This window comes from Triturus cristatus, chromosome 6 (assembly GCF_964204655.1).
Source record: "Triturus cristatus chromosome 6, aTriCri1.1, whole genome shotgun sequence".
NCBI lineage: Eukaryota > Metazoa > Chordata > Amphibia > Caudata > Salamandridae > Triturus > Triturus cristatus.
Genome location: NC_140589.1, coordinates 884,858,598 through 884,881,877, shown reverse-complemented (window position 1 = coordinate 884,881,877; position 23,280 = coordinate 884,858,598). Strand labels below are relative to the sequence as shown.

Below are 23,280 nucleotides of genomic sequence, written 5' to 3'. Positions count from 1 at the left end.
GGCCTACAACTGGAACCAAGCAGCCAGGCATAACCACAGGTAAGGAGAGAGGAAGGCAGTTCATTATTAGAGCAGGATCATGAGCATCTTGCCCTGCTCCCTTCTGCCCCGATCGGCCACGACCTCTCTATTAGGGTGGAGGGTGAACATTTCTTGGACCTCAGAAACTGAGGGATGCAGGCCCAATATGTCCTCCAAGGGCCTAGAGGACCCGGTGCCCAATCATGCCTGGTGTTTTTCAGCTTACCCGACCAATCTGGTTGCAAGGCGGATTTTAACAGTACTGCTGAAAAGGGACTCCCAGACAGCCCTGAGGCCATCATTTGCATAGGCCCTCCCCTTCTCTTTGTCTTGCTTCCCACAAAGCAACGCATCGCTGGCAGCAGTATAGATTTGGGGGTTGTGAAGAATAATGACAGGGAGGCTGAAGAAGAGAAAGAAAAGTCCCAGAAGTCCTGCAGGCTTCCTTGCTAAATGCAGCTGGACACATAGAGTGCACCTTCTTTACTGCGAGGTAAATACATTAAAAATGTTGAGGAGAGAAAAATTGAAAAATACATATTAGGAGGAAAGCACTGGAACCTGCTTTATTATTTCAATTAGTCTTGAAAACATAGAACATTTCTCTCCTGAAAGCTGGTAAAAATATGGAACGCTTCACGAATTTGCGTGTCATCCTTGCGCAGGGGCCATGCTAATCTTCTCTGTATCGTTCCAATTTTAGTATATGTGCTGCCGAAGCGAGCACACTTTATTGATGAACCTACAATGTTTATAAACTCTCTAAATCTACAGTCTCTAGACATAGGGTGGCCTGGCAGAGATGCTCGGATGGCCTGTAAGCATTCAAATCTGAGCCAATGGGCAAAAATGAATGAAGAGTAACAATCCATTATTCTTCACTGCATTTGTGGTCCAAGACTTCACCAATTGGAAGTATGTAGATTATGCCAGGGTTGCAAAGGCTCATGGTTCAGGCTACAGACAAGGAACATTGTGACATCACGCTGCCTGTGGAACAGTGATATTAGAGGTGAAACAGCTGCACAGTAGGTTAGGTGAAGGGCTCTGAGAGTGGAAAGGCAGCATGCCTGGGTCCCTGGACAAGGTGAGCCTATGACAAGGTGTCTGAATTTTCGCCTGTATTGTAATATTAAACACTTTATTGTTGTACCCGCCTGCTGATTAAGAAGTCCTCAAGATCAGCTCCACACAGACGTGGAACTGATGATGTTAATGCAGACTATTTAAGAAACTGAGGCTGATCTAAAACATTTCCTTGGATCTAGGACCATTTCGCCTGACTTTTAGGTCCTTCCTCCTCCTAAAGTCCTTTGTATAAGTTAGGAACACCTGACAGAACAGAATTTCAGGAGGTCCCTCAGGTGGGTTTACTTGTGTCTTCTGGTTGTGAGCAGTAAACATGGCTAAAAAGGTTGATGGAATGGTGTTTTAAAACACACACACACACACACACACACAATTTCTGGTCCTCTTAAGGACAAAAGTATGGGTGTACCTACATGGGGCCAGTGGCGCAATGGATAACGCGTCTGACTACGGATCAGAAGATTGTAGGTTTGATTCCTATCTGGCTCGAAAGGGTCATAGGTCCATGTTTTATGGTATTCCTGTGGAATTCTTATTTACCTCAGACTTGTTGTAGGTTCAATATTCTCGAGCACGACTCATCCAGCAGTCGTTCCATGGTAGGGCTGCAGTAATAGGACCACGGCTAGTTAAAAGTTTCCCATTTGCTGCTGGATTCTATGTGAAGGCCGTCATGTAGTGTGCTGCTTTTGTATTTCAACATGGGTCTCTGAGTCTCTAAACTAGGAAAAAATCTTGTTGAGAAAAGTGTGTGTGAGAGGATCTGTGGGTGCAGGCAGGTGTGTGCACTTGAGTGCTGACCCATTTACATGTGTGAGAGAGACAAGCAAATTGCCTGTGGGATGTAGGCCTACAACTGGAACCAAGCAGCCAGGCATAACCACAGGTAAGGAGAGAGGAAGGCAGTTCATTATTAGAGCAGGATCATGAGCATCTTGCCCTGCTCCCTTCTGCCCTGATCGGCCACGATCGGCCAATACCTCTCTATTAGGGTGGAGGGTGAACATTTCTTGGACCTCAGAAACTGAGGGATGCAGGCCCAATATGTCCTCCAAGGGCCTAGAGGACCCGGTGCCCAATCATGCCTTGTGTTTTTCAGCTTACCCGACCAATTTGGTTGCAAGGCGGATTTTAACATTACTGCTGAAAAGGGACTCCCAGACAGCCCTGAGGCCATCATTTGCATAGGCCCTCCCCTTCTCTTTGTCTTGCTTCCCACAAAGCAACGCATCGCTGGCAGCAGTATAGATTTGGGGGTTGTGAAGAATAATGACAGGGAGGCTGAAGAAGAGAAAGAAAAGTCCCAGAAGTCCTGCAGGCTTCCTTGCTAAATGCAGCTGGACACATAGAGTGCACCTTCTTTACTGCGAGGTAAATACATTAAAAATGTTGAGGAGAGAAAAATTGAAAAATACATATTAGGAGGAAAGCACTGGAACCTGCTTTATTATTTCAATTAGTCTTGAAAACATAGAACATTTCTCTCCTGAAAGCTGGTAAAAATATGGAACGCTTCACGAATTTGCGTGTCATCCTTGCGCAGGGGCCATGCTAATCTTCTCTGTATCGTTCCAATTTTAGTATATGTGCTGCCGAAGCGAGCACACTTCATTGATGAACCTACAATGTTTATAAACTCTCTAAATCTACAGTCTCTAGACATAGGGTGGCCTGGCAGAGATGCTCGGATGGCCTGTAAGCATTCAAATCTGAGCCAATGGGCAAAAATGAATGAAGAGTAACAATCCATTATTCTTCACTGCATTTGTGGTCCAAGACTTCACCAATTGGAAGTATGTAGATTATGCCAGGGTTGCAAAGGCTCATGGTTCAGGCTACAGACAAGGAACATTGTGACATCAAGCTGCCTGTGGAACAGTGATATTAGAGGTGAAACAGCTGCACAGTAGGTTAGGTGAAGGGCTCTGAGAGTGGAAAGGCAGCATGCCTGGGTCCCTGGACAAGGTGAGCCTATGACAAGGTGTCTGAATTTTCGCCTGTATTGTAATATTAAACACTTTATTGTTGTACCCGCCTGCTGATTAAGAAGTCCACAAGATCAGCTCCACACAGACGTGGAACTGATGATGTTAATGCAGACTATTTAAGAAACTGAGGCTGATCTAAAACATTTCCTTGGATCTAGGACCATTTCGCCTGACTTTTAGGTCCTTCCTCCTCCTAAAGTCCTTTGTATAAGTTAGGAACACCTGACAGAACAGAATTTCAGGAGGTCCCTCAGGTGGGTTTACTTGTGTCTTCTGGTTGTGAGCAGTAAACATGGCTAAAAAGGTTGATGGAATGGTGTTTTAAAACACACACACACACACACACACACAATTTCTGGTCCTCTTAAGGACAAAAGTATGGGTGTACCTACATGGGGCCAGTGGCGCAATGGATAACGCGTCTGACTACGGATCAGAAGATTGTAGGTTCGACTCCTATCTGGCTCGAAAGGGTCATAGGTCCCTGTTTTATGGTATTCCTGTGGAATTCTTATTTACCTCAGACTTGTTGTAGGTTCAATATTCTTGAGCACGACTCATCCAGCAGTCGTTCCATGGTAGGGCTGCAGTAATAGGACCACGGCTGGTTAAAAGTTTCCCATTTGCTGCTGGATTCTATGTGAAGGCCGTCATGTGGTGTGCTGCTTTTGTATTTCAACATGGGTCTCTGAGTCTCTAAACTAGGAAAAAATCTTGTTGAGAAAAGTGTGTGTGAGAGGATCTGTGGGTGCAGGCAGGTGTGTGCACTTGAGTGCTGACCCATTTACATGTGTGAGAGAGACAAGCAAATTGCCTGTGGGATGTAGGCCTACAACTGGAACCAAGCAGCCAGGCATAACCACAGGTAAGGAGAGAGGAAGGCAGTTCATTATTAGAGCAGGATCATGAGCATCTTGCCCTGCTCCCTTCTGCCCCGATCGGCCACGATCTCTCTATTAGGGTGGAGGGTGAACATTTCTTGGACCTCAGAAACTGAGGGATGCAGGCCCAATATGTCCTCCAAGGGCCTAGAGGACCCGGTGCCCAATCATGCCTGGTGTTTTTCAGCTTACCCGACCAATCTGGTTGCAAGGCGGATTTTAACAGTACTGCTGAAAAGGGACTCCCAGACAGCCCTGAGGCCATCATTTGCATAGGCCCTCCCCTTCTCTTTGTCTTGCTTCCCACAAAGCAACGCATCGCTGGCAGCAGTATAGATTTGGGGGTTGTGAAGAATAATGACAGGGAGGCTGAAGAAGAGAAAGAAAAGTCCCAGAAGTCCTGCAGGCTTCCTTGCTAAATGCAGCTGGACACATAGAGTGCACCTTCTTTACTGCGAGGTAAATACATTAAAAATGTTGAGGAGAGAAAAATTGAAAAATACATATTAGGAGGAAAGCACTGGAACCTGCTTTATTATTTCAATTAGTCTTGAAAACATAGAACATTTCTCTCCTGAAAGCTGGTAAAAATATGGAACGCTTCACGAATTTGCGTGTCATCCTTGCGCAGGGGCCATGCTAATCTTCTCTGTATCGTTCCAATTTTAGTATATGTGCTGCCGAAGCGAGCACACTTCATTGATGAACCTACAATGTTTATAAACTCTCTAAATCTACAGTCTCTAGACATAGGGTGGCCTGGCAGAGATGCTCGGATGGCCTGTAAGCATTCAAATCTGAGCCAATGGGCAAAAATGAATGAAGAGTAACAATCCATTATTCTTCACTGCATTTGTGGTCCAAGACTTCACCAATTGGAAGTATGTAGATTATGCCAGGGTTGCAAAGGCTCATGGTTCAGGCTACAGACAAGGAACATTGTGACATCACGCTGCCTGTGGAACAGTGATATTAGAGGTGAAACAGCTGCACAGTAGGTTAGGTGAAGGGCTCTGAGAGTGGAAAGGCAGCATGCCTGGGTCCCTGGACAAGGTGAGCCTATGACAAGGTGTCTGAATTTTCGCCTGTATTGTAATATTAAACACTTTATTGTTGTACCCGCCTGCTGATTAAGAAGTCCTCAAGATCAGCTCCACACAGACGTGGAACTGATGATGTTAATGCAGACTATTTAAGAAACTGAGGCTGATCTAAAACATTTCCTTGGATCTAGGACCATTTCGCCTGACTTTTAGGTCCTTCCTCCTCCTAAAGTCCTTTGTATAAGTTAGGAACACCTGACAGAACAGAATTTCAGGAGGTCCCTCAGGTGGGTTTACTTGTGTCTTCTGGTTGTGAGCAGTAAACATGGCTAAAAAGGTTGATGGAATGGTGTTTTAAAACACACACACACACACACACACACAATTTCTGATCCTCTTAAGGACAAAAGTATGGGTGTACCTACATGGGGCCAGTGGTGCAATGGATAACGCGTCTGACTACGGATCAGAAGATTGTAGGTTTGATTCCTATCTGGCTCGAAAGGGTCATAGGTCCATGTTTTATGGTATTCCTGTGGAATTCTTATTTACCTCAGACTTGTTGTAGGTTCAATATTCTCGAGCACGACTCATCCAGCAGTCGTTCCATGGTAGGGCTGCAGTAATAGGACCACGGCTAGTTAAAAGTTTCCCATTTGCTGCTGGATTCTATGTGAAGGCCGTCATGTGGTGTGCTGCTTTTGTATTTCAACATGGGTCTCTGAGTCTCTAAACTAGGAAAAAATCTTGTTGAGAAAAGTGTGTGTGAGAGGATCTGTGGGTGCAGGCAGGTGTGTGCACTTGAGTGCTGACCCATTTACATGTGTGAGAGAGACAAGCAAATTGCCTGTGGGATGTAGGCCTACAACTGGAACCAAGCAGCCAGGCATAACCACAGGTAAGGAGAGAGGAAGGCAGTTCATTATTAGAGCAGGATCATGAGCATCTTGCCCTGCTCCCTTCTGCCCCGATCGGCCACGATCGGCCAATACCTCTCTATTAGGGTGGAGGGTGAACATTTCTTGGACCTCAGAAACTGAGGGATGCAGGCCCAATATGTCCTCCAAGGGCCTAGAGGACCCGGTGCCCAATCATGCCTTGTGTTTTTCAGCTTACCCGACCAATTTGGTTGCAAGGCGGATTTTAACAGTACTGCTGAAAAGGGACTCCCAGACAGCCCTGAGGCCATCATTTGCATAGGCCCTCCCCTTCTCTTTGTCTTGCTTCCCACAAAGCAACGCATCGCTGGCAGCAGTATAGATTTGGGGGTTGTGAAGAATAATGACAGGGAGGCTGAAGAAGAGAAAGAAAAGTCCCAGAAGTCCTGCAGGCTTCCTTGCTAAATGCAGCTGGACACATAGAGTGCACCTTCTTTACTGCGAGGTAAATACATTAAAAATGTTGAGGAGAGAAAAATTGAAAAATACATATTAGGAGGAAAGCACTGGAACCTGCTTTATTATTTCAATTAGTCTTGAAAACATAGAACATTTCTCTCCTGAAAGCTGGTAAAAATATGGAACGCTTCACGAATTTGCGTGTCATCCTTGCGCAGGGGCCATGCTAATCTTCTCTGTATCGTTCCAATTTTAGTATATGTGCTGCCGAAGCGAGCACACTTCATTGATGAACCTACAATGTTTATAAACTCTCTAAATCTACAGTCTCTAGACCTAGGGTGGCCTGGCAGAGATGCTCGGATGGCCTGTAAGCATTCAAATCTGAGCCAATGGGCAAAAATGAATGAAGAGTAACAATCCATTATTCTTCACTGCATTTGTGGTCCAAGACTTCACCAATTGGAAGTATGTAGATTATGCCAGGGTTGCAAAGGCTCATGGTTCAGGCTACAGACAAGGAACATTGTGACATCAAGCTGCCTGTGGAACAGTGATATTAGAGGTGAAACAGCTGCACAGTAGGTTAGGTGAAGGGCTCTGAGAGTGGAAAGGCAGCATGCCTGGGTCCCTGGACAAGGTGAGCCTATGACAAGGTGTCTGAATTTTCGCCTGTATTGTAATATTAAACACTTTATTGTTGTACCCGCCTGCTGATTAAGAAGTCCTCAAGATCAGCTCCACACAGACGTGGAACTGATGATGTTAATGCAGACTATTTAAGAAACTGAGGCTGATCTAAAACATTTCCTTGGATCTAGGACCATTTCGCCTGACTTTTAGGTCCTTCCTCCTCCTAAAGTCCTTTGTATAAGTTAGGAACACCTGACAGAACAGAATTTCAGGAGGTCCCTCAGGTGGGTTTACTTGTGTCTTCTGGTTGTGAGCAGTAAACATGGCTAAAAAGGTTGATGGAATGGTGTTTTAAAACACACACACACACACACAATTTCTGGTCCTCTTAAGGACAAAAGTATGGGTGTACCTACATGGGGCCAGTGGCGCAATGGATAACGCGTCTGACTACGGATCAGAAGATTGTAGGTTCGACTCCTATCTGGCTCGAAAGGGTCATAGGTCCCTGTTTTATGGTATTCCTGTGGAATTCTTATTTACCTCAGACTTGTTGTAGGTTCAATATTCTTGAGCACGACTCATCCAGCAGTCGTTCCATGGTAGGGCTGCAGTAATAGGACCACGGCTGGTTAAAAGTTTCCCATTTGCTGCTGGATTCTATGTGAAGGCCGTCATGTGGTGTGCTGCTTTTGTATTTCAACATGGGTCTCTGAGTCTCTAAACTAGGAAAAAATCTTGTTGAGAAAAGTGTGTGTGAGAGGATCTGTGGGTGCAGGCAGGTGTGTGCACTTGAGTGCTGACCCATTTACATGTGTGAGAGAGACAAGCAAATTGCCTGTGGGATGTAGGCCTACAACTGGAACCAAGCAGCCAGGCATAACCACAGGTAAGGAGAGAGGAAGGCAGTTCATTATTAGAGCAGGATCATGAGCATCTTGCCCTGCTCCCTTCTGCCCCGATCGGCCACGATCGGCCAAGACCTCTCTATTAGGGTGGAGGGTGAACATTTCTTGGACCTCAGAAACTGAGGGATGCAGGCCCAATATGTCCTCCAAGGGCCTAGAGGACCCGGTGCCCAATCATGCCTGGTGTTTTTCAGCTTACCCGACCAATCTGGTTGCAAGGCGGATTTTAACAGTACTGCTGAAAAGGGACTCCCAGACAGCCCTGAGGCCATCATTTGCATAGGCCCTCCCCTTCTCTTTGTCTTGCTTCCCACAAAGCAACGCATCGCTGGCAGCAGTATAGATTTGGGGGTTGTGAAGAATAATGACAGGGAGGCTGAAGAAGAGAAAGAAAAGTCCCAGAAGTCCTGCAGGCTTCCTTGCTAAATGCAGCTGGACACATAGAGTGCACCTTCTTTACTGCGAGGTAAATACATTAAAAATGTTGAGGAGAGAAAAATTGAAAAATACATATTAGGAGGAAAGCACTGGAACCTGCTTTATTATTTCAATTAGTCTTGAAAACATAGAACATTTCTCTCCTGAAAGCTGGTAAAAATATGGAACGCTTCACGAATTTGCGTGTCATCCTTGCGCAGGGTCCATGCTAATCTTCTCTGTATCGTTCCAATTTTAGTATATGTGCTGCCGAAGCGAGCACACTTCATTGATGAACCTACAATGTTTATAAGCTCTCTAAATCTACAGTCTCTAGACATAGGGTGGCCTGGCAGAGATGCTCGGATGGCCTGTAAGCATTCAAATCTGAGCCAATGGGCAAAAATGAATGAAGAGTAACAATCCATTATTCTTCACTGCATTTGTGGTCCAAGACTTCACCAATTGGAAGTATGTAGATTATGCCAGGGTTGCAAAGGCTCATGGTTCAGGCTACAGACAAGGAACATTGTGACATCACGCTGCCTGTGGAACAGTGATATTAGAGGTGAAACAGCTGCACAGTAGGTTAGGTGAAGGGCTCTGAGAGTGGAAAGGCAGCATGCCTGGGTCCCTGGACAAGGTGAGCCTATGACAAGGTGTCTGAATTTTCACCTGTATTGTAATATTAAACACTTTATTGTTGTACCCGCCTGCTGATTAAGAAGTCCTCAAGATCAGCTCCACACAGACGTGGAACTGATGATGTTAATGCAGACTATTTAAGAAACTGAGGCTGATCTAAAACATTTCCTTGGATCTAGGACCATTTCGCCTGACTTTTAGGTCCTTCCTCCTCCTAAAGTCCTTTGTATAAGTTAGGAACACCTGACAGAACAGAATTTCAGGAGGTCCCTCAGGTGGGTTTACTTGTGTCTTCTGGTTGTGAGCAGTAAACATGGCTAAAAAGGTTGATGGAATGGTGTTTTAAAACACACACACACACAATTTCTGGTCCTCTTAAGGACAAAAGTATGGGTGTACCTACATGGGGCCAGTGGCGCAATGGATAACGTGTCTGACTACGGATCAGAAGATTGTAGGTTCGACTCCTATCTGGCTCGAAAGGGTCATAGGTCCCTGTTTTATGGTATTCCTGTGGAATTCTTATTTACCTCAGACTTGTTGTAGGTTCAATATTCTTGAGCACGACTCATCCAGCAGTCGTTCCATGGTAGGGCTGCAGTAATAGGACCACGGCTGGTTAAAAGTTTCCCATTTGCTGCTGGATTCTATGTGAAGGCCGTCATGTGGTGTGCTGCTTTTGTATTTCAACATGGGTCTCTGAGTCTCTAAACTAGGAAAAAATCTTGTTGAGAAAAGTGTGTGTGAGAGGATCTGTGGGTGCAGGCAGGTGTGTGCACTTGAGTGCTGACCCATTTACATGTGTGAGAGAGACAAGCAAATTGCCTGTGGGATGTAGGCCTACAACTGGAACCAAGCAGCCAGGCATAACCACAGGTAAGGAGAGAGGAAGGCAGTTCATTATTAGAGCAGGATCATGAGCATCTTGCCCTGCTCCCTTTTGCCCCGATCGGCCACGATCGGCCAAGACCTCTCTATTAGGGTGGAGGGTGAACATTTCTTGGACCTCAGAAACTGAGGGATGCAGGCCCAATATGTCCTCCAAGGGCCTAGAGGACCCGGTGCCCAATCATGCCTGGTATTTTTCAGCTTACCAGACCAATCTGGTTGCAAGGCGGATTTTAACAGTACTGCTGAAAAGGGACTCCCAGACAGCCCTGAGGCCATCATTTGCATAGGCCCTCCCCTTCTCTTTGTCTTGCTTCCCACAAAGCAACGCATCGCTGGCAGCAGTATAGATTTGGGGGTTGTGAAGAATAATGACAGGGAGGCTGAAGAAGAGAAAGAAAAGTCCCAGAAGTCCTGCAGGCTTCCTTGCTAAATGCAGCTGGACACATAGAGTGCACCTTCTTTACTGCGAGGTAAATACATTAAAAATGTTGAGGAGAGAAAAATTGAAAAATACATATTAGGAGGAAAGCACTGGAACCTGCTTTATTATTTCAATTAGTCTTGAAAACATAGAACATTTCTCTCCTGAAAGCTGGTAAAAATATGGTACGCTTCACGAATTTGCGTGTCATCCTTGCGCAGGGGCCATGCTAATCTTCTCTGTATCGTTCCAATTTTAGTATATGTGCTGCCGAAGCGAGCACACTTCAGTGATGAACCTACAATGTTTATAAACTCTCTAAATCTACAGTCTCTAGACATAGGGTGGCCTGGCAGAGATTCTCGGATGGCCTGTAAGCATTCAAATCTGAGCCAATGGGCAAAAATGAATGAAGAGTAACAATCCATTATTCTTCACTGCATTTGTGGTCCAAGACTTCACCAATTGGAAGTATGTAGATTATGCCAGGGTTGCAAAGGCTCATGGTTCAGGCTACAGACAAGGAACATTGTGACATCACGCTGCCTGTGGAACAGTGATATTAGAGGTGAAACAGCTGCACAGTAGGTTAGGTGAAGGGCTCTGAGAGTGGAAAGGCAGCATGCCTGGGTCCCTGGACAAGGTGAGCCTATGACAAGGTGTCTGAATTTTCGCCTGTATTGTAATATTAAACACTTTATTGTTGTACCCGCCTTCTGATTAAGAAGTCCTCAAGATCAGCTCCACACAGACGTGGAACTGATGATGTTAATGCAGACTATTTAAGAAACTGAGGCTGATCTAAAACATTTCCTTGGATCTAGGACCATTTCGCCTGACTTTTAGGTCCTTCCTCCTCCTAAAGTCCTTTGTATAAGTTAGGAACACCTGACAGAACAGAATTTCAGGAGGTCCCTCAGGTGGGTTTACTTGTGTCTTCTGGTTGTGAGCAGTAAACATGGCTAAAAAGGTTGATGGAATGGTGTTTTAAAACACACACACACACACACACACACACACACAATTTCTGGTCCTCTTAAGGACAAAAGTATGGGTGTACCTACATGGGGCCAGTGGCGCAATGGATAACGCGTCTGACTACGGATCAGACGATTGTAGGTTTGATTCCTATCTGGCTCGAAAGGGTCATAGGTCCCTGTTTATGGTATTCCTGTGGAATTCTTATTTACCTCAGACTTGTTGTAGGTTCAATATTCTCGAGCACGACTCATCCAGCAGTCGTTCCATGGTAGGGCTGCAGTAATAGGACCACGGCTAGTTAAAAGTTTCTCATTTGCTGCTGGATTCTATGTGAAGGCCGTCATGTGGTGTGCTGCTTTTGTATTTCAACATGGGTCTCTGAGTCTCTAAACTAGGAAAAAATCTTGTTGAGAAAAGTGTGTGTGAGAGGATCTGTGGGTGCAGGCAGGTGTGTGCACTTGAGTGCTGACCCATTTACATGTGTGAGAGAGACAAGCAAATTGCCTGTGGGATGTAGGCCTACAACTGGAACCAAGCAGCCATGCATAACCACAGGTAAGGAGAGAGGAAGGCAGTTCATTATTAGAGCAGGATCATGAGCATCTTGCCCTGCTCCCTTCTGCCCCGATCGGCCACGATCGGCCAAGACCTCTCTATTAGGGTGGAGGGTGAACATTTCTTGGACCTCAGAAACTGAGGGATGCAGGCCCAATATGTCCTCCAAGGGCCTAGAGGACCCGGTGCCCAATCATGCCTGGTGTTTTTCAGCTTACCCGACCAATCTGGTTGCAAGGCGGATTTTAACAGTACTGCTGAAAAGGGACTCCCAGACAGCCCTGAGGCCATCATTTGCATAGGCCCTCCCCTTCTCTTTGTCTTGCTTCCCACAAAGCAACGCATCGCTGGCAGCAGTATAGATTTGGGGGTTGTGAAGAATAATGACAGGGAGGCTGAAGAAGAGAAAGAAAAGTCCCAGAAGTCCTGCAGGCTTCCTTGCTAAATGCAGCTGGACACATAGAGTGCACCTTCTTTACTGCGAGGTAAATACATTAAAAATGTTGAGGAGAGAAAAATTGAAAAATACATATTAGGAGGAAAGCACTGGAACCTGCTTTATTATTTCAATTAGTCTTGAAAACATAGAACATTTCTCTCCTGAAAGCTGGTAAAAATATGGAACGCTTCACGAATTTGCGTGTCATCCTTGCGCAGGGGCCATGCTAATCTTCTCTGTATCGTTCCAATTTTAGTATATGTGCTGCCGAAGCGAGCACACTTCATTGATGAACCTACAATGTTTATAAACTCTCTAAATCTACAGTCTCTAGACATAGGGTGGCCTGGCAGAGATGCTCGGATGGCCTGTAAGCATTCAAATCTGAGCCAATGGGCAAAAATGAATGAAGAGTAACAATCCATTATTCTTCACTGCATTTGTGGTCCAAGACTTCACCAATTGGAAGTATGTAGATTATGCCAGGGTTGCAAAGGCTCATGGTTCAGGCTACAGACAAGGAACATTGTGACATCACGCTGCCTGTGGAACAGTGATATTAGAGGTGAAACAGCTGCACAGTAGGTTAGGTGAAGGGCTCTGAGAGTGGAAAGGCAGCATGCCTGGGTCCCTGGACAAGGTGAGCCTATGACAAGGTGTCTGAATTTTCGCCTGTATTGTAATATTAAACACTTTATTGTTGTACCCGCCTGCTGATTAAGAAGTCCTCAAGATCAGCTCCACACAGACGTGGAACTGATGATGTTAATGCAGACTATTTAAGAAACTGAGGCTGATCTAAAACATTTCCTTGGATCTAGGACCATTTCGCCTGACTTTTAGGTCCTTCCTCCTCCTAAAGTCCTTTGTATAAGTTAGGAACACCTGACAGAACAGAATTTCAGGAGGTCCCTCAGGTGGGTTTACTTGTGTCTTCTGGTTGTGAGCAGTAAACATGGCTAAAAAGGTTGATGGAATGGTGTTTTAAAACACACACACACACACACAATTTCTGGTCCTCTTAAGGACAAAAGTATGGGTGTACCTACATGGGGCCAGTGGCGCAATGGATAACGCGTCTGACTACGGATCAGAAGATTGTAGGTTTGACTCCTATCTGGCTCGAAAGGGTCATAGGTCCCTGTTTTATGGTATTCCTGTGGAATTCTTATTTACCTCAGACTTGTTGTAGGTTCAATATTCTTGAGCACGACTCATCCAGCAGTCGTTCCATGGTAGGGCTGCAGTAATAGGACCACGGCTGGTTAAAAGTTTCCCATTTGCTGCTGGATTCTATGTGAAGGCCGTCATGTGGTGTGCTGCTTTTGTATTTCAACATGGGTCTCTGAGTCTCTAAACTAGGAAAAAATCTTGTTGAGAAAAGTGTGTGTGAGAGGATCTGTGGGTGCAGGCAGGTGTGTGCACTTGAGTGCTGACCCATTTACATGTGTGAGAGAGACAAGCAAATTGCCTGTGGGATGTAGGCCTACAACTGGAACCAAGCAGCCAGGCATAACCACAGGTAAGGAGAGAGGAAGGCAGTTCATTATTAGAGCAGGATCATGAGCATCTTGCCCTGCTCCCTTCTGCCCCAATCGGCCAAGACCTCTCTATTAGGGTGGAGGGTGAACATTTCTTGGACCTCAGAAACTGAGGGATGCAGGCCCAATATGTCCTCCAAGGGCCTAGAGGACCCGGTGCCCAATCATGCCTGGTATTTTTCAGCTTACCAGACCAATCTGGTTGCAAGGCGGATTTTAACAGTACTGCTGAAAAGGGACTCCCAGACAGCCCTGAGGCCATCATTTGCATAGGCCCTCCCCTTCTCTTTGTCTTGCTTCCCACAAAGCAACGCATCGCTGGCAGCAGTATAGATTTGGGGGTTGTGAAGAATAATGACAGGGAGGCTGAAGAAGAGAAAGAAAAGTCCCAGAAGTCCTGCAGGCTTCCTTGCTAAATGCAGCTGGACACATAGAGTGCACCTTCTTTACTGCGAGGTAAATACATTAAAAATGTTGAGGAGAGAAAAATTGAAAAATACATATTAGGAGGAAAGCACTGGAACCTGCTTTATTATTTCAATTAGTCTTGAAAACATAGAACATTTCTCTCCTGAAAGCTGGTAAAAATATGGTACGCTTCACGAATTTGCGTGTCATCCTTGCGCAGGGGCCATGCTAATCTTCTCTGTATCGTTCCAATTTTAGTATATGTGCTGCCGAAGCGAGCACACTTCAGTGATGAACCTACAATGTTTATAAACTCTCTAAATCTACAGTCTCTAGACATAGGGTGGCCTGGCAGAGATGCTCGGATGGCCTGTAAGCATTCAAATCTGAGCCAATGGGCAAAAATGAATGAAGAGTAACAATCCATTATTCTTCACTGCATTTGTGGTCCAAGACTTCACCAATTGGAAGTATGTAGATTATGCCAGGGTTGCAAAGGCTCATGGTTCAGGCTACAGACAAGGAACATTGTGACATCACGCTGCCTGTGGAACAGTGATATTAGAGGTGAAACAGCTGCACAGTAGGTTAGGTGAAGGGCTCTGAGAGTGGAAAGGCAGCATGCCTGGGTCCCTGGACAAGGTGAGCCTATGACAAGGTGTCTGAATTTTCGCCTGTATTGTAATATTAAACACTTTATTGTTGTACCCGCCTGCTGATTAAGAAGTCCTCAAGATCAGCTCCACACAGACGTGGAACTGATGATGTTAATGCAGACTATTTAAGAAACTGAGGCTGATCTAAAACATTTCCTTGGATCTAGGACCATTTCGCCTGACTTTTAGGTCCTTCCTCCTCCTAAAGTCCTTTGTATAAGTTAGGAACACCTGACAGAACAGAATTTCAGGAGGTCCCTCAGGTGGGTTTACTTGTGTCTTCTGGTTGTGAGCAGTAAACATGGCTAAAAAGGTTGATGGAATGGTGTTTTAAAACACACACACACACACACACACACAATTTCTGATCCTCTTAAGGACAAAAGTATGGGTGTACCTACATGGGGCCAGTGGTGCAATGGATAACGCGTCTGACTACGGATCAGAAGATTGTAGGTTTGATTCCTATCTGGCTCGAAAGGGTCATAGGTCCATGTTTTATGGTATTCCTGTGGAATTCTTATTTACCTCAGACTTGTTGTAGGTTCAATATTCTCGAGCACGACTCATCCAGCAGTCGTTCCATGGTAGGGCTGCAGTAATAGGACCACGGCTAGTTAAAAGTTTCCCATTTGCTGCTGGATTCTATGTGAAGGCCGTCATGTGGTGTGCTGCTTTTGTATTTCAACATGGGTCTCTGAGTCTCTAAACTAGGAAAAAATCTTGTTGAGAAAAGTGTGTGTGAGAGGATCTGTGGGTGCAGGCAGGTGTGTGCACTTGAGTGCTGACCCATTTACATGTGTGAGAGAGACAAGCAAATTGCCTGTGGGATGTAGGCCTACAACTGGAACCAAGCAGCCAGGCATAACCACAGGTAAGGAGAGAGGAAGGCAGTTCATTATTAGAGCAGGATCATGAGCATCTTGCCCTGCTCCCTTCTGCCCCGATCGGCCACGATCGGCCAATACCTCTCTATTAGGGTGGAGGGTGAACATTTCTTGGACCTCAGAAACTGAGGGATGCAGGCCCAATATGTCCTCCAAGGGCCTAGAGGACCCGGTGCCCAATCATGCCTTGTGTTTTTCAGCTTACCCGACCAATTTGGTTGCAAGGCGGATTTTAACAGTACTGCTGAAAAGGGACTCCCAGACAGCCCTGAGGCCATCATTTGCATAGGCCCTCCCCTTCTCTTTGTCTTGCTTCCCACAAAGCAACGCATCGCTGGCAGCAGTATAGATTTGGGGGTTGTGAAGAATAATGACAGGGAGGCTGAAGAAGAGAAAGAAAAGTCCCAGAAGTCCTGCAGGCTTCCTTGCTAAATGCAGCTGGACACATAGAGTGCACCTTCTTTACTGCGAGGTAAATACATTAAAAATGTTGAGGAGAGAAAAATTGAAAAATACATATTAGGAGGAAAGCACTGGAACCTGCTTTATTATTTCAATTAGTCTTGAAAACATAGAACATTTCTCTCCTGAAAGCTGGTAAAAATATGGAACGCTTCACGAATTTGCGTGTCATCCTTGCGCAGGGGCCATGCTAATCTTCTCTGTATCGTTCCAATTTTAGTATATGTGCTGCCGAAGCGAGCACACTTCATTGATGAACCTACAATGTTTATAAACTCTCTAAATCTACAGTCTCTAGACCTAGGGTGGCCTGGCAGAGATGCTCGGATGGCCTGTAAGCATTCAAATCTGAGCCACTGGGCAAAAATGAATGAAGAGTAACAATCCATTATTCTTCACTGCATTTGTGGTCCAAGACTTCACCAATTGGAAGTATGTAGATTATGCCAGGGTTGCAAAGGCTCATGGTTCAGGCTACAGACAAGGAACATTGTGACATCAAGCTGCCTGTGGAACAGTGATATTAGAGGTGAAACAGCTGCACAGTAGGTTAGGTGAAGGGCTCTGAGAGTGGAAAGGCAGCATGCCTGGGTCCCTGGACAAGGTGAGCCTATGACAAGGTGTCTGAATTTTCGCCTGTATTGTAATATTAAACACTTTATTGTTGTACCCGCCTGCTGATTAAGAAGTCCTCAAGATCAGCTCCACACAGACGTGGAACTGATGATGTTAATGCAGACTATTTAAGAAACTGAGGCTGATCTAAAACATTTCCTTGGATCTAGGACCATTTCGCCTGACTTTTAGGTCCTTCCTCCTCCTAAAGTCCTTTGTATAAGTTAGGAACACCTGACAGAACAGAATTTCAGGAGGTCCCTCAGGTGGGTTTACTTGTGTCTTCTGGTTGTGAGCAGTAAACATGGCTAAAAAGGTTGATGGAATGGTGTTTTAAAACACACACACACACACACAATTTCTGGTCCTCTTAAGGACAAAAGTATGGGTGTACCTACATGGGGCCAGTGGCGCAATGGATAACGCGTCTGACTACGGATCAGAAGATTGTAGGTTTGACTCCTATCTGGCTCGAAAGGGTCATAGGTCCCTGTTTTATGGTATTCCTGTGGAATTCTTATTTACCTCAGACTTGTTGTAGGTTCAATATTCTTGAGCACGACTCATCCAGCAGTCGTTCCATGGTAGGGCTGCAGTAATAGGACCACGGCTGGTTAAAAGTTTCCCATTTGCTGCTGGATTCTATGTGAAGGCCGTCATGTGGTGTGCTGCTTTTGTATTTCAACATGGGTCTCTGAGTCTCTAAACTAGGAAAAAATCTTGTTGAGAAAAGTGTGTGTGAGAGGATCTGTGGGTGCAGGCAGGTGTGTGCACTTGAGTGCTGACCCATTTACATGTGTGAGAGAGACAAGCAAATTGCCTGTGGGATGTAGGCCTACAACTGGAACCAAGCAGCCAGGCATAACCACAGGTAAGGAGAGAGGAAGGCAGTTCATTATTAGAGCAGGATCATGAGCATCTTGCCCTGCTCCCTTCTGCCCCGATCGGCCACGATCGGCCAAGACCTCTCTATTAGGGTGGAGGGTGAACATTTCTTGGACCTCAGAAACTGAGGGATGCAGGCCCAATATGTCCTCCAAGGGCCTAGAGGACCCGGTGCCCAATCATGCCTGGTGTTTTTCAGCTTACCCGACCAATCTGGTTGCAAGGCGGATTTTAACAGTACTGCTGAAAAGGGACTCCCAGACAGCCCTGAGGCCATCATTTGCATAGGCCCTCCCCTTCTCTTTGTCTTGCTTCCCACAAAGCAACGCATCGCTGGCAGCAGTATAGATTTGGGGGTTGTGAAGAATAATGACAGGGAGGCTGAAGAAGAGAAAGAAAAGTCCCAGAAGTCCTGCAGGCTTCCTTGCTAAATGCAGCTGGACACATAGAGTGCACCTTCTTTACTGCGAGGTAAATACATTAAAAATGTTGAGGAGAGAAAAATTGAAAAATACATATTAGGAGGAAAGCACTGGAACCTGCTTTATTATTTCAATTAGTCTTGAAAACATAGAACATTTCTCTCCTGAAAGCTGGTAAAAATATGGAACGCTTCACGAATTTGCGTGTCATCCTTGCGCAGGGTCCATGCTAATCTTCTCTGTATCGTTCCAATTTTAGTATATGTGCTGCCGAAGCGAGCACACTTCATTGATGAACCTACAATGTTTATAAGCTCTCTAAATCTACAGTCTCTAGACATAGGGTGGCCTGGCAGAGATGCTCGGATGGCCTGTAAGCATTCAAATCTGAGCCAATGGGCAAAAATGAATGAAGAGTAACAATCCATTATTCTTCACTGCATTTGTGGTCCAAGACTTCACCAATTGGAAGTATGTAGATTATGCCAGGGTTGCAAAGGCTCATGGTTCAGGCTACAGACAAGGAACATTGTGACATCACGCTGCCTGTGGAACAGTGATATTAGAGGTGAAACAGCTGCACAGTAGGTTAGGTGAAGGGCTCTGAGAGTGGAAAGGCAGCATGCCTGGGTCCCTGGACAAGGTGAGCCTATGACAAGGTGTCTGAATTTTCACCTGTATTGTAATATTAAACACTTTATTGTTGTACCCGCCTGCTGATTAAGAAGTCCTCAAGATCAGCTCCACACAGACGTGGAACTGATGATGTTAATGCAGACTATTTAAGAAACTGAGGCTGATCTAAAACATTTCCTTGGATCTAGGACCATTTCGCCTGACTTTTAGGTCCTTCCTCCTCCTAAAGTCCTTTGTATAAGTTAGGAACACCTGACAGAACAGAATTTCAGGAGGTCCCTCAGGTGGGTTTACTTGTGTCTTCTGGTTGTGAGCAGTAAACATGGCTAAAAAGGTTGATGGAATGGTGTTTTAAAACACACACACACACAATTTCTGGTCCTCTTAAGGACAAAAGTATGGGTGTACCTACATGGGGCCAGTGGCGCAATGGATAACGTGTCTGACTACGGATCAGAAGATTGTAGGTTCGACTCCTATCTGGCTCGAAAGGGTCATAGGTCCCTGTTTTATGGTATTCCTGTGGAATTCTTATTTACCTCAGACTTGTTGTAGGTTCAATATTCTTGAGCACGACTCATCCAGCAGTCGTTCCATGGTAGGGCTGCAGTAATAGGACCACGGCTGGTTAAAAGTTTCCCATTTGCTGCTGGATTCTATGTGAAGGCCGTCATGTGGTGTGCTGCTTTTGTATTTCAACATGGGTCTCTGAGTCTCTAAACTAGGAAAAAATCTTGTTGAGAAAAGTGTGTGTGAGAGGATCTGTGGGTGCAGGCAGGTGTGTGCACTTGAGTGCTGACCCATTTACATGTGTGAGAGAGACAAGCAAATTGCCTGTGGGATGTAGGCCTACAACTGGAACCAAGCAGCCAGGCATAACCACAGGTAAGGAGAGAGGAAGGCAGTTCATTATTAGAGCAGGATCATGAGCATCTTGCCCTGCTCCCTTTTGCCCCGATCGGCCACGATCGGCCAAGACCTCTCTATTAGGGTGGAGGGTGAACATTTCTTGGACCTCAGAAACTGAGGGATGCAGGCCCAATATGTCCTCCAAGGGCCTAGAGGACCCGGTGCCCAATCATGCCTGGTATTTTTCAGCTTACCAGACCAATCTGGTTGCAAGGCGGATTTTAACAGTACTGCTGAAAAGGGACTCCCAGACAGCCCTGAGGCCATCATTTGCATAGGCCCTCCCCTTCTCTTTGTCTTGCTTCCCACAAAGCAACGCATCGCTGGCAGCAGTATAGATTTGGGGGTTGTGAAGAATAATGACAGGGAGGCTGAAGAAGAGAAAGAAAAGTCCCAGAAGTCCTGCAGGCTTCCTTGCTAAATGCAGCTGGACACATAGAGTGCACCTTCTTTACTGCGAGGTAAATACATTAAAAATGTTGAGGAGAGAAAAATTGAAAAATACATATTAGGAGGAAAGCACTGGAACCTGCTTTATTATTTCAATTAGTCTTGAAAACATAGAACATTTCTCTCCTGAAAGCTGGTAAAAATATGGTACGCTTCACGAATTTGCGTGTCATCCTTGCGCAGGGGCCATGCTAATCTTCTCTGTATCGTTCCAATTTTAGTATATGTGCTGCCGAAGCGAGCACACTTCAGTGATGAACCTACAATGTTTATAAACTCTCTAAATCTACAGTCTCTAGACATAGGGTGGCCTGGCAGAGATTCTCGGATGGCCTGTAAGCATTCAAATCTGAGCCAATGGGCAAAAATGAATGAAGAGTAACAATCCATTATTCTTCACTGCATTTGTGGTCCAAGACTTCACCAATTGGAAGTATGTAGATTATGCCAGGGTTGCAAAGGCTCATGGTTCAGGCTACAGACAAGGAACATTGTGACATCACGCTGCCTGTGGAACAGTGATATTAGAGGTGAAACAGCTGCACAGTAGGTTAGGTGAAGGGCTCTGAGAGTGGAAAGGCAGCATGCCTGGGTCCCTGGACAAGGTGAGCCTATGACAAGGTGTCTGAATTTTCGCCTGTATTGTAATATTAAACACTTTATTGTTGTACCCGCCTTCTGATTAAGAAGTCCTCAAGATCAGCTCCACACAGACGTGGAACTGATGATGTTAATGCAGACTATTTAAGAAACTGAGGCTGATCTAAAACATTTCCTTGGATCTAGGACCATTTCGCCTGACTTTTAGGTCCTTCCTCCTCCTAAAGTCCTTTGTATAAGTTAGGAACACCTGACAGAACAGAATTTCAGGAGGTCCCTCAGGTGGGTTTACTTGTGTCTTCTGGTTGTGAGCAGTAAACATGGCTAAAAAGGTTGATGGAATGGTGTTTTAAAACACACACACACACACACACACACAATTTCTGGTCCTCTTAAGGACAAAAGTATGGGTGTACCTACATGGGGCCAGTGGCGCAATGGATAACGCGTCTGACTACGGATCAGACGATTGTAGGTTTGATTCCTATCTGGCTCGAAAGGGTCATAGGTCCCTGTTTATGGTATTCCTGTGGAATTCTTATTTACCTCAGACTTGTTGTAGGTTCAATATTCTCGAGCACGACTCATCCAGCAGTCGTTCCATGGTAGGGCTGCAGTAATAGGACCACGGCTAGTTAAAAGTTTCTCATTTGCTGCTGGATTCTATGTGAAGGCCGTCATGTGGTGTGCTGCTTTTGTATTTCAACATGGGTCTCTGAGTCTCTAAACTAGGAAAAAATCTTGTTGAGAAAAGTGTGTGTGAGAGGATCTGTGGGTGCAGGCAGGTGTGTGCACTTGAGTGCTGACCCATTTACATGTGTGAGAGAGACAAGCAAATTGCCTGTGGGATGTAGGCCTACAACTGGAACCAAGCAGCCATGCATAACCACAGGTAAGGAGAGAGGAAGGCAGTTCATTATTAGAGCAGGATCATGAGCATCTTGCCCTGCTCCCTTCTGCCCCGATCGGCCACGATCGGCCAAGACCTCTCTATTAGGGTGGAGGGTGAACATTTCTTGGACCTCAGAAACTGAGGGATGCAGGCCCAATATGTCCTCCAAGGGCCTAGAGGACCCGGTGCCCAATCATGCCTGGTGTTTTTCAGCTTACCCGACCAATCTGGTTGCAAGGCGGATTTTAACAGTACTGCTGAAAAGGGACTCCCAGACAGCCCTGAGGCCATCATTTGCATAGGCCCTCCCCTTCTCTTTGTCTTGCTTCCCACAAAGCAACGCATCGCTGGCAGCAGTATAGATTTGGGGGTTGTGAAGAATAATGACAGGGAGGCTGAAGAAGAGAAAGAAAAGTCCCAGAAGTCCTGCAGGCTTCCTTGCTAAATGCAGCTGGACACATAGAGTGCACCTTCTTTACTGCGAGGTAAATACATTAAAAATGTTGAGGAGAGAAAAATTGAAAAATACATATTAGGAGGAAAGCACTGGAACCTGCTTTATTATTTCAATTAGTCTTGAAAACATAGAACATTTCTCTCCTGAAAGCTGGTAAAAATATGGAACGCTTCACGAATTTGCGTGTCATCCTTGCGCAGGGGCCATGCTAATCTTCTCTGTATCGTTCCAATTTTAGTATATGTGCTGCCGAAGCGAGCACACTTCATTGATGAACCTACAATGTTTATAAACTCTCTAAATCTACAGTCTCTAGACATAGGGTGGCCTGGCAGAGATGCTCGGATGGCCTGTAAGCATTCAAATCTGAGCCAATGGGCAAAAATGAATGAAGAGTAACAATCCATTATTCTTCACTGCATTTGTGGTCCAAGACTTCACCAATTGGAAGTATGTAGATTATGCCAGGGTTGCAAAGGCTCATGGTTCAGGCTACAGACAAGGAACATTGTGACATCAAGCTGCCTGTGGAACAGTGATATTAGAGGTGAAACAGCTGCACAGTAGGTTAGGTGAAGGGCTCTGAGAGTGGAAAGGCAGCATGCCTGGGTCCCTGGACAAGGTGAGCCTATGACAAGGTGTCTGAATTTTCGCCTGTATTGTAATATTAAACACTTTATTGTTGTACCCGCCTGCTGATTAAGAAGTCCTCAAGATCAGCTCCACACAGACGTGGAACTGATGATGTTAATGCAGACTATTTAAGAAACTGAGGCTGATCTAAAACATTTCCTTGGATCTAGGACCATTTCGCCTGACTTTTAGGTCCTTCCTCCTCCTAAAGTCCTTTGTATAAGTTAGGAACACCTGACAGAACAGAATTTCAGGAGGTCCCTCAGGTGGGTTTACTTGTGTCTTCTGGTTGTGAGCAGTAAACATGGCTAAAAAGGTTGATGGAATGGTGTTTTAAAACACACACACACACACACAATTTCTGGTCCTCTTAAGGACAAAAGTATGGGTGTACCTACATGGGGCCAGTGGCGCAATGGATAACGCGTCTGACTACGGATCAGAAGATTGTAGGTTTGACTCCTATCTGGCTCGAAAGGGTCATAGGTCCCTGTTTTATGGTATTCCTGTGGAATTCTTATTTACCTCAGACTTGTTGTAGGTTCAATATTCTTGAGCACGACTCATCCAGCAGTCGT

The 23,280-nt window shown here is 45.5% G+C and overlaps 17 non-coding genes across 17 annotated transcripts; 5 read left to right on the top strand and 12 right to left on the bottom strand.

The window, feature by feature from the left end:
* Positions 1 to 641: 641 nt before the first annotated feature.
* LOC146820728 (U6 spliceosomal RNA) lies at positions 642 to 748 on the bottom strand. The gene has a single exon (XR_014965331.1). It is a non-coding gene; the product is annotated as a U6 spliceosomal RNA (small nuclear RNA).
* A 778-nt stretch (positions 749 to 1,526) lies between these two features.
* On the top strand, positions 1,527 to 1,599 carry TRNAR-ACG (transfer RNA arginine (anticodon ACG)). The gene has a single exon. It is a non-coding gene; the product is annotated as a tRNA-Arg (tRNA).
* A 1,009-nt stretch (positions 1,600 to 2,608) lies between these two features.
* On the bottom strand, positions 2,609 to 2,715 carry LOC146820726 (U6 spliceosomal RNA). The gene has a single exon (XR_014965330.1). It is a non-coding gene; the product is annotated as a U6 spliceosomal RNA (small nuclear RNA).
* Positions 2,716 to 3,493: 778 nt separating this feature from the next.
* On the top strand, positions 3,494 to 3,566 carry TRNAR-ACG (transfer RNA arginine (anticodon ACG)). The gene has a single exon. It is a non-coding gene; the product is annotated as a tRNA-Arg (tRNA).
* A 999-nt stretch (positions 3,567 to 4,565) lies between these two features.
* On the bottom strand, positions 4,566 to 4,672 carry LOC146820724 (U6 spliceosomal RNA). The gene has a single exon (XR_014965329.1). It is a non-coding gene; the product is annotated as a U6 spliceosomal RNA (small nuclear RNA).
* Positions 4,673 to 6,532: 1,860 nt separating this feature from the next.
* LOC146820723 (U6 spliceosomal RNA) lies at positions 6,533 to 6,639 on the bottom strand. Its single transcript, XR_014965328.1, has one exon. It is a non-coding gene; the product is annotated as a U6 spliceosomal RNA (small nuclear RNA).
* Positions 6,640 to 7,411: 772 nt separating this feature from the next.
* TRNAR-ACG (transfer RNA arginine (anticodon ACG)) lies at positions 7,412 to 7,484 on the top strand. The gene has a single exon. It is a non-coding gene; the product is annotated as a tRNA-Arg (tRNA).
* Positions 7,485 to 8,493: 1,009 nt separating this feature from the next.
* LOC146820721 (U6 spliceosomal RNA) lies at positions 8,494 to 8,600 on the bottom strand. The gene has a single exon (XR_014964426.1). It is a non-coding gene; the product is annotated as a U6 spliceosomal RNA (small nuclear RNA).
* Positions 8,601 to 9,368: 768 nt separating this feature from the next.
* TRNAR-ACG (transfer RNA arginine (anticodon ACG)) lies at positions 9,369 to 9,441 on the top strand. The gene has a single exon. It is a non-coding gene; the product is annotated as a tRNA-Arg (tRNA).
* A 1,009-nt stretch (positions 9,442 to 10,450) lies between these two features.
* Positions 10,451 to 10,557, bottom strand: LOC146820719 (U6 spliceosomal RNA). The gene has a single exon (XR_014965437.1). It is a non-coding gene; the product is annotated as a U6 spliceosomal RNA (small nuclear RNA).
* A 1,865-nt stretch (positions 10,558 to 12,422) lies between these two features.
* Positions 12,423 to 12,529, bottom strand: LOC146820718 (U6 spliceosomal RNA). Its single transcript, XR_014965327.1, has one exon. It is a non-coding gene; the product is annotated as a U6 spliceosomal RNA (small nuclear RNA).
* A 1,844-nt stretch (positions 12,530 to 14,373) lies between these two features.
* Positions 14,374 to 14,480, bottom strand: LOC146820717 (U6 spliceosomal RNA). The gene has a single exon (XR_014965436.1). It is a non-coding gene; the product is annotated as a U6 spliceosomal RNA (small nuclear RNA).
* A 1,860-nt stretch (positions 14,481 to 16,340) lies between these two features.
* LOC146820716 (U6 spliceosomal RNA) lies at positions 16,341 to 16,447 on the bottom strand. The gene has a single exon (XR_014965326.1). It is a non-coding gene; the product is annotated as a U6 spliceosomal RNA (small nuclear RNA).
* A 1,854-nt stretch (positions 16,448 to 18,301) lies between these two features.
* On the bottom strand, positions 18,302 to 18,408 carry LOC146820715 (U6 spliceosomal RNA). The gene has a single exon (XR_014964425.1). It is a non-coding gene; the product is annotated as a U6 spliceosomal RNA (small nuclear RNA).
* A 768-nt stretch (positions 18,409 to 19,176) lies between these two features.
* On the top strand, positions 19,177 to 19,249 carry TRNAR-ACG (transfer RNA arginine (anticodon ACG)). The gene has a single exon. It is a non-coding gene; the product is annotated as a tRNA-Arg (tRNA).
* A 1,009-nt stretch (positions 19,250 to 20,258) lies between these two features.
* Positions 20,259 to 20,365, bottom strand: LOC146820713 (U6 spliceosomal RNA). Its single transcript, XR_014965435.1, has one exon. It is a non-coding gene; the product is annotated as a U6 spliceosomal RNA (small nuclear RNA).
* A 1,859-nt stretch (positions 20,366 to 22,224) lies between these two features.
* Positions 22,225 to 22,331, bottom strand: LOC146820712 (U6 spliceosomal RNA). The gene has a single exon (XR_014965325.1). It is a non-coding gene; the product is annotated as a U6 spliceosomal RNA (small nuclear RNA).
* Positions 22,332 to 23,280: the final 949 nt, after the last annotated feature.